The following is a 7,683-nucleotide window of genomic DNA, read 5'->3' on the forward strand; positions in this document are numbered from 1 at the left end:
CTGTGCAAGTGGTTCTACCAGGGAGCATTCCTTTAGCTCCACCCGAACATTTTGTTGGGGACCCAAAAAAGTTCGCCGTGTTTATGAACCAATGCCGCTTACACTTTTTATGCAGACCTGGAGCTTTTCCGAACGACCAAACCAAAGTAGCCTTTGTACTATCATATCTTAGTGGCAGCGCAGCGGATTGGTCAATTCCATTAGTTAACCAGGATGACCCTCTTCTTCGGGATTTTCAAGGTTTTCAATTGAGCATGGAAAGACTATTTGCCAGACATTCACAGGGACATGCCCTGGATAACAAACTTTTATCATTACGACAAGGTAACCAGGATCTACTAACCTATATCGCCACTTTCAATAGGTTAGTGGTGGAAACCAGATGGCCAGAGGTAAAACGAATTACATTATTTCATTGTGGACTTCGGGGTGAACTCAAAGACGTTTTGGCCCAAGTTGTGAACTCACCTCAGGATTGTGCAGAATATATACACTTAGTGGTCCAGTTAGACCACCGACTTCAGAATAGAAAGGCTGATCGAGCTAAGTTCGAGAATCGGGTATTGGTTAAAACCAATGTTACCCTCAAAGGAACAGATGTATCAGAACCGATGCAGATCGGGGGGGTCAAGGGACCCTTAACTCAAAAGGAAAGAGAAAGAAGACGGCAGATGCAATTGTGTCTGTACTGCGGGGCCTCAGGACATTTTCTACGGGATTGCCCTATAAAAACATCTAAAAAAGTAGTCGGAGTTGCTGATAAAAATCAAACAGAGCCTGATTCGGGAAACGACCACGCCTGACAAGCGTAGAGGTCCACTTGCCGAGCTTGAAGAAAGATACTCAAACTTCGCACTTCATCATACCAATGGACCTTATAGATCGAAGGCAGCCATCACGTATGCACGCAGTGAGGGCATACATTGATAGCGGGGCCATAGGAAACTATGTGGACCACGAGTTGGATTCTAGGATGAATCTATCTCTCTGCAAAAAGACCACTTCGGATGTCATCACCACAGTCGATGGAACTGAAATTGCCTCTGGGCCTGTAACTCATTCCACTGCAGAGATGACACTATTTGGTCAGGATGGGCATCGAGAGACTATTGTGTTTGATTTAATCAAAGCCCCGCAGTTCCAAATAATACTGGGGATACCTTGGTTGGAAACACATAATCCTTGTATTGATTGGCGAGAGAAGAGAATAACCTTCCCGGATTGTGCACATACTTGTTACCCAAAAAAACCCTTGAACTAAGGCCTGGCCACAGTCGCTACTCCAGTCGTGCAGTTACCTCAGGAATATCAAGAATTCCAGGATGTTTTCCAAAAGGAACAGGCAAACACCCTACCACCTCACAGATCATACAATTGTCAAATCGATCTCATACCCGGTGCACAACCTCCATGTAGTAGGATCTACGCCCTTACGGAACCCGAAAACCTTCACCTACGACAGTACTTGGACCAATACCTTGGTAATGGCTTCATTCGTCCATCCAAGTCCCCTGCATCTTCAGCTTTGTTCTTCGTGCCTAAAAAGGAAGGTGACCTCAGAACGTGCATAGACTACCGCGCATTAAATCAGATCACGGTTAAGAACCGATACCCATTGCCTCTGATCCCTGAATTACTAGACCAAGTAAAGGACGCTTGCATCTACACTAAATTAGATCTCCTAGGGGCATATCATCTGGTACGTGTAAAGAAAGGCGACGAATGGAAGACTGCTTTTCGCACTAAGTACGGGTTATTCGAATACCAGGTGATGCCCTTCGGGTTGTGCAATGCACCAGCAGCCTTCCAGTATTTTATGAACGATGTCCTTCGTGAACTCATTGACGTCTGTGTTGTTGTATACATAGACGATATTCTAGTGTACTCCTCTTCAGAATCAGACCATGTGAAGCACGTTCGTGCAGTCCTTGAGAAACTACGCCAGAACAAGTTATATGCAAAATTGGAAAAATGCGTTTTTCATGCTACGGAAGTTAAATTCCTTGGATTTATCCTGACTCCAAAAGGAGTCCGAATGGACTCTCGAAAGGTGGATGCAATCCTCAAGTGGCCATCACCCAGTTCAGTTAAAGGGGTACAAATCATGCTCGGTTTAGCTAATTTCTACCGCAGATTCATTCCGGATTTCTCACATGTTGTACACCCTATCACAGCACCTTTGCGAAAAAACAAACGCTTCTTGTGGACCGAAGAAGCTGAAAAGGCCTTCCAAGAGCTGAAAGCGAAATTCACGTCTGCACCTGTCTTAAAGTATCCACGCCCCGAACTTCCATACATAGTTGAAACTGATGCATCCAGTTTAGCCATGGGAGCTGTCCTGTCCCAGAAGGATCCTGAAACCGGTCAACTTCCCCCAGTAGCATTTTGGTCCAGAAAGTTCTCGGCACCCGAGTTAAACTATGCGGTTACCGATAAAGAATTATTAGCCATCAAATCCGCCTTCAAGGCTTGGCGGCATTATCTTCTCTGTGCCAGGCATACCATTACGGTAATCACCGATCACCGGAACTTGCAGTATTTAAAAACAGCCAAGGCCCAATCGTCGCGTCAACTTCGATGGGCATTGTTCTTTGCCGAGTTCGATTTTGTGATCACTTATCGACCAGGTTGTAAAAATGGCAAGGCAGATGCCTTATCCCGAATAGGGATGGGAGAAGCATATGCGAACCCGGAACCGATGCCTATAATTTCAGAACAAAGAATTCTTGGCATAACCACTCTACAGACACTAGAGGATATTCAAGTAAAGATCCAACAACTCTTCGATCCAACAGCCCTGCAGGACTGGGTGAAGAAAGGCCCGGACTACTCAGTCATCAATGACCTACCTTATTATCAAGGGTGACTATTTCTACCACACAAGGAACTACAATAACTAGTCAGCTCCAATTATCATGACACCCTGATGGAAGGACACCCAGGTAACGCAAAAACTGAAGCTAAAATTAAGAGACAATTCTGGTGGCCCACCTGACGAAAAGACGTAAAGTCATTTGTAATGTCTTGTGGCATTTGCGCCCAAAACAAAAGTCAGAAGAAAAAAACAACTGGCCTCTTATAACCTTTGGATATTCCACCTACACCATGGCACACCTTATTGTTACACTTTATTACAGATCTACCTCCATGTAATGGATTTAACACCATTCTAGTTATTGTGGATCTTTTTTCCAAGATGGCCGACTTTATTCCTCTAAAGGGATTACTTCTGCTTCAATTCTGGCCAAGGAGTTCCTCGAAAACATTGTTCGAATACACGGATTTCCTTCCGTATTGGTCTCTGACTGAGGTAGTCAATTCATTTCACATTTTTGGAAGAAATGTTGTCAACTGGCGCAAATCGACGTGAGGTTATCAGTCACTATCCCCAGACCGATGGTCAGACAGAGAGGACCAACCAGACCCTTGAACAGTACCTACGTTGCATGCTACACCACACCGAAAGTACTTTTAAAGATATTTTATGGATTTCTGAGTATGCATACAATAACTCTGTACATTCAGGAACCGGACAAAGCCCCTTTTATACCATATATGGACATCACCCTCAAACCTCAGAACTAGATTTGCCTCAGCATTAAGAAATGCCTGCAGTTAGTCATTTGCATTCTACTATTACACAAGCCTTTAAAGAGGCAACAGAACATTTGAAACAAGCAAAAGAGAAATATAAGAAAAATGCTGATCAACATAGAAGTGAAACTCCACAATGCCAGATTGGGGATCAAGTTTGGCTGGCTACAAAACACATACCTCTGAAGGGAACTCAGACTTTTAACCCTAGATATTTGGGACCTTACACTATTAAGGCCATTATCAACCCGGTAGCCGTCAAATTGGAATTACCCTCTAATATGCGCATTCATCCTGTCTTTCATGTTTCACTTTTAAAACCAGTTCAACCAGGATCAAGATTAACCAAACCACCCGACCCCATCTTGATAGACAGAGAACCTGAATTCGAGGTAAAAAATATCCTGGACTCCAAGATGGTTAAATCAAAACTTTTTTATTTAATTGATTGGAAGGGCTACGGACCACAAGAAAGGTCATGGGAACCTAGTGACCATGTCCATGCACCTCGGTTGGTGAAAAGATTCCATCGGAACTTCCCAGACAAACCAGGGCCCAGGGCAAGAACAACTTTAGGAGGGGCCTTGGGGGGAGTGATGTCATGATGCCTACCCCCAGGCATCCGGACCAAGCCCATCAGCCCCGGGAGCAGGCATCTAGGCATTTAGTAAAACCTCAGCAGCCCCGGCTAGGGGCTATCTGGGTTCAGTCCTGGCGCCTTAGGCGCCAGGCTCATAGTAGGAATCAGTCCTGGCGCCTAAGGCGCCAGGCTCATAGTCATTACTTACCTCAGGCAGACCATGCTGCAAATGACTCCAATCCAACATGAAGCCTGAAATGGACTATTTTTCTACAGGGACTATTTTTTACTCGGGTGTGGTTCTAGCGACTTCTTACCTGGGACTACTTTTGAGGCTATTTAAACCACGGCCGACCAGCAACACACGCTTTGCGTTATTCTGCATCCAGCAGCGTAACACTCACCGTGCCTGCAGCCTGCATCGAGTCTTCTGCCACGCCCGCCTCGAATCCGGAGCTCCTAAAACAAAGAGGAAAGAAAGGGACAAGGCTAGAAAACAAACTTATTTCTATTCCACACCTGATTCTGGATCCATCTTGTCTGCGGACCTGTAAAGAACATCATTTCTGCACGCGCCGCACCTCCAGCTGCAGTGCCGCGCCATACTCACCAGTCTTCACAGCATCCTTCGGGTTGGCGCTGCCTCCATCATTTCTTCGCCGAACTTCGGCACCTAGGAGACAAAAGAAAATCACAAGGTGAGCCGCGGGAACCAACAAATATAATTCTTACCACCATAGACTTACCTGATTTACCACTGGAGGCATCCTTTTGTGACTCTCCATATTTTCACGTGCCGCATCTGTAAAGAGAGACAAAACAACATGTTTTCCTCGTGCAACATTTACCGGACAGCACCGGGTAATACAGACTCTTACCTAAGCACCACCAGCTGCCATAAGAGCATCTTTTCACGAGTCAGATGCAAGACAAGAAAGGAAGGGGGGAACAAGAGTGAACATCGGACATATTGAACTCTATGAACTTAATACTTACTGGTCCTCATCAGGAACCTCAGAGTCAATACTCTCCGGAACTCTCCCGAGCCTTCAAACCAGTGAAGAAACTGGAATCAACGTGCCCCTGCAAATCCAAGCAGGACGAATATAAGGTGAGATTGCTGTGAGGGCAGTTCGGAGGTGATTAGTTGGGGAGGACTGTGGGGGTGCCATCACTTGAATCCACAAGCGGCTAAATCCATCTCTCCACTTGCAGGAGAATATTTCTACGGGCTAAGCAGACAAGATTAGGAGGGCAGATCCAGTCAGTCATCGCTGCACTACACATCACGTGAGTGGAGACCGCAGCTGTCCGGGTCCGACCGACGCCCCTGTGGGAGCCAGGTGAGCGTAACATTCATTACGATTTTCTTCTGGTTGTCTTTTAATTTCATTTATCGATTTGTTAATTATTATCTCTGTAGTGTCAGGCATATGGTTTTGTTCTCCTGTGCATCTTATATTTTCACCTTCTGTAATCACTCTTCCTGTACACTTTCATTTTCTATATTCGGTACATTTCCAGTAAGGGAATTATTTACGTGTTATTTCTCGATTATAGGTGCAGCCTTCGTACACTAATTGGGTTCCTCCCATTTGAGATTTTATATACTCATTTTTCGCACTCATCATGTATCTGAAACAGTGAAATTTATCGTTAATTATTGTTTGCTGACTCTAATGTGTGTCTTTTACTATTATTTCATTAGTTTCATGCGTTTTGCTTACTGATGATTTCAGTCACGCACTCATGCACTGACAGTTTGTTTTCAACTGTCACCTGTGCATATGCTCTCTACACAAGGTTATTTACTCGTCATTCCTACCTATTGTTTTAACCCTTTATCAATCAAGTTTTCAAGTACTATGTTGTTTAACCTTCAATCCTTTTTTTTGACCAAATGACTTTTTACATGTTTTCTACCAGATGTCGAAACTTTGACTTTCAATCCTTTTGATTCGATCATTTTGTTTTTCGGATCTTTGTGTTCGGTCCTATCAACTATAACCGCTTACAGTGCACAAGCCCCTCATCACCTGGACCAAATAACATGAATTTACTGTGCAAGTTGTGTTGACATAGGACAGGCTAGAGATCAGTTCTTTCCTCCACAATGGCATATATAGGGCTGATGGACAGCAGCCTTCCAGAAGGATTCCTGTTGTTTAAAAATGTGTTTGACAATGCTTGGGCGAAAATGTTACCCCAAGATTGCCAATGCAATGATTTCACAGACCTGGAGGCGGAAGCAAAACCACCATGTAGTTGGGTCTACGTATTAACAGACAAAAGAAATACACCTGAAAGCATACAGTGCCAACGGTTTTACCAAGAACTTAAGGTCTCCAGATACTTCACACTGTTTATTGTGAATGACAAAATAGGTGGCCTATGTACAAACATTATCAAGATCTCAGTGATGAATCACTATCCTCTACATTTGACTACCACCTTATTGAATAAAGTCAAAAGTGCCACTGTGTATATCTGTACCTAATAAAGGTAAGCTGACCAGAACCATCATGATATGAAATGATAGTTTATTCATAACGAGCTTAATACCCAGAGGTTTCTAAGCGCGGACCCGGGGATCCAACCTGTGTTGCTCTGTGTTGTTTTGCTTCCAAGACGAGCAAGTTGCCCCTGAGCTATCCTCCCGAGCAGGGCAGATAGCTGTCGCAAGCGGCTCAGGCATTACACGTTGTGAAGTAATCCTACGTAAGTAAGACAATGGTTTCTGTTGCTGCTTAGACATCGCAGCGTATTCATGATCCCGCACCATTTGAGCAGTTTCATCAGCCCGCTCACTCTGGCACAATGAGTACACTCTGTAGCTTAAATCAATCTCGCTGATCCCAGTTTCACTTGAAGTGGTTGACCCCATCCCTAGCTCCAGTGGCCGGTACTGTGTGCTCCCACCCTTTCATCCCTTGACTGGTCCTGGTTCAATACTTACATATTACATTCCAGTTTATTGACTTGCATCGATAATTATTTTCGAAATGTGTGTTTACCAATTAGATCTTTGTATTTGCAAATAGCAAGGCATTGTAGCTGAAACACCATTTCCGATTGGAATGCCTACCATAAAAGTTCAGTTGGGGCCTCATCACGAGTTGGGCTCTAGCCCTTAAAAGTGGCAGTAAGCGTATTACCGACGCATTTAAGGGCTGGCCCTATCACGAGTTGGGTGCTAGATGGGCTGCTTTACCCCCAGCTTTTTTCAGGAGGTGAAAATCCCATTTAGCGCCCTGTATTACCGCTGGCTATATTGGCATGCAGTATTACCGCTCAAAATGCCCCATTGGATCCAAAGGACCTAATGGGGAAGGGGGATTTACCGTTAGCGCCCAACCCATGATCCAGCGGTAATACCGCCAGACGGGTGGGTGCTAACGCTATTACAGTTAGGCGGTATTAGAGCTGGGATGCCGCCCAACTTGTGGTGAGGCCCTGGAGCTAGTCGCAATAGACCCAGGATTGTGAGTCTTGGCACCAGAATTCAAATG

Source organism: Ambystoma mexicanum, chromosome 2q, assembly GCF_040938575.1.
Source record: "Ambystoma mexicanum isolate Mex_15411 chromosome 2q, UKY_AmexF1_1, whole genome shotgun sequence".
NCBI classification, from domain to species: domain Eukaryota; kingdom Metazoa; phylum Chordata; class Amphibia; order Caudata; family Ambystomatidae; genus Ambystoma; species Ambystoma mexicanum.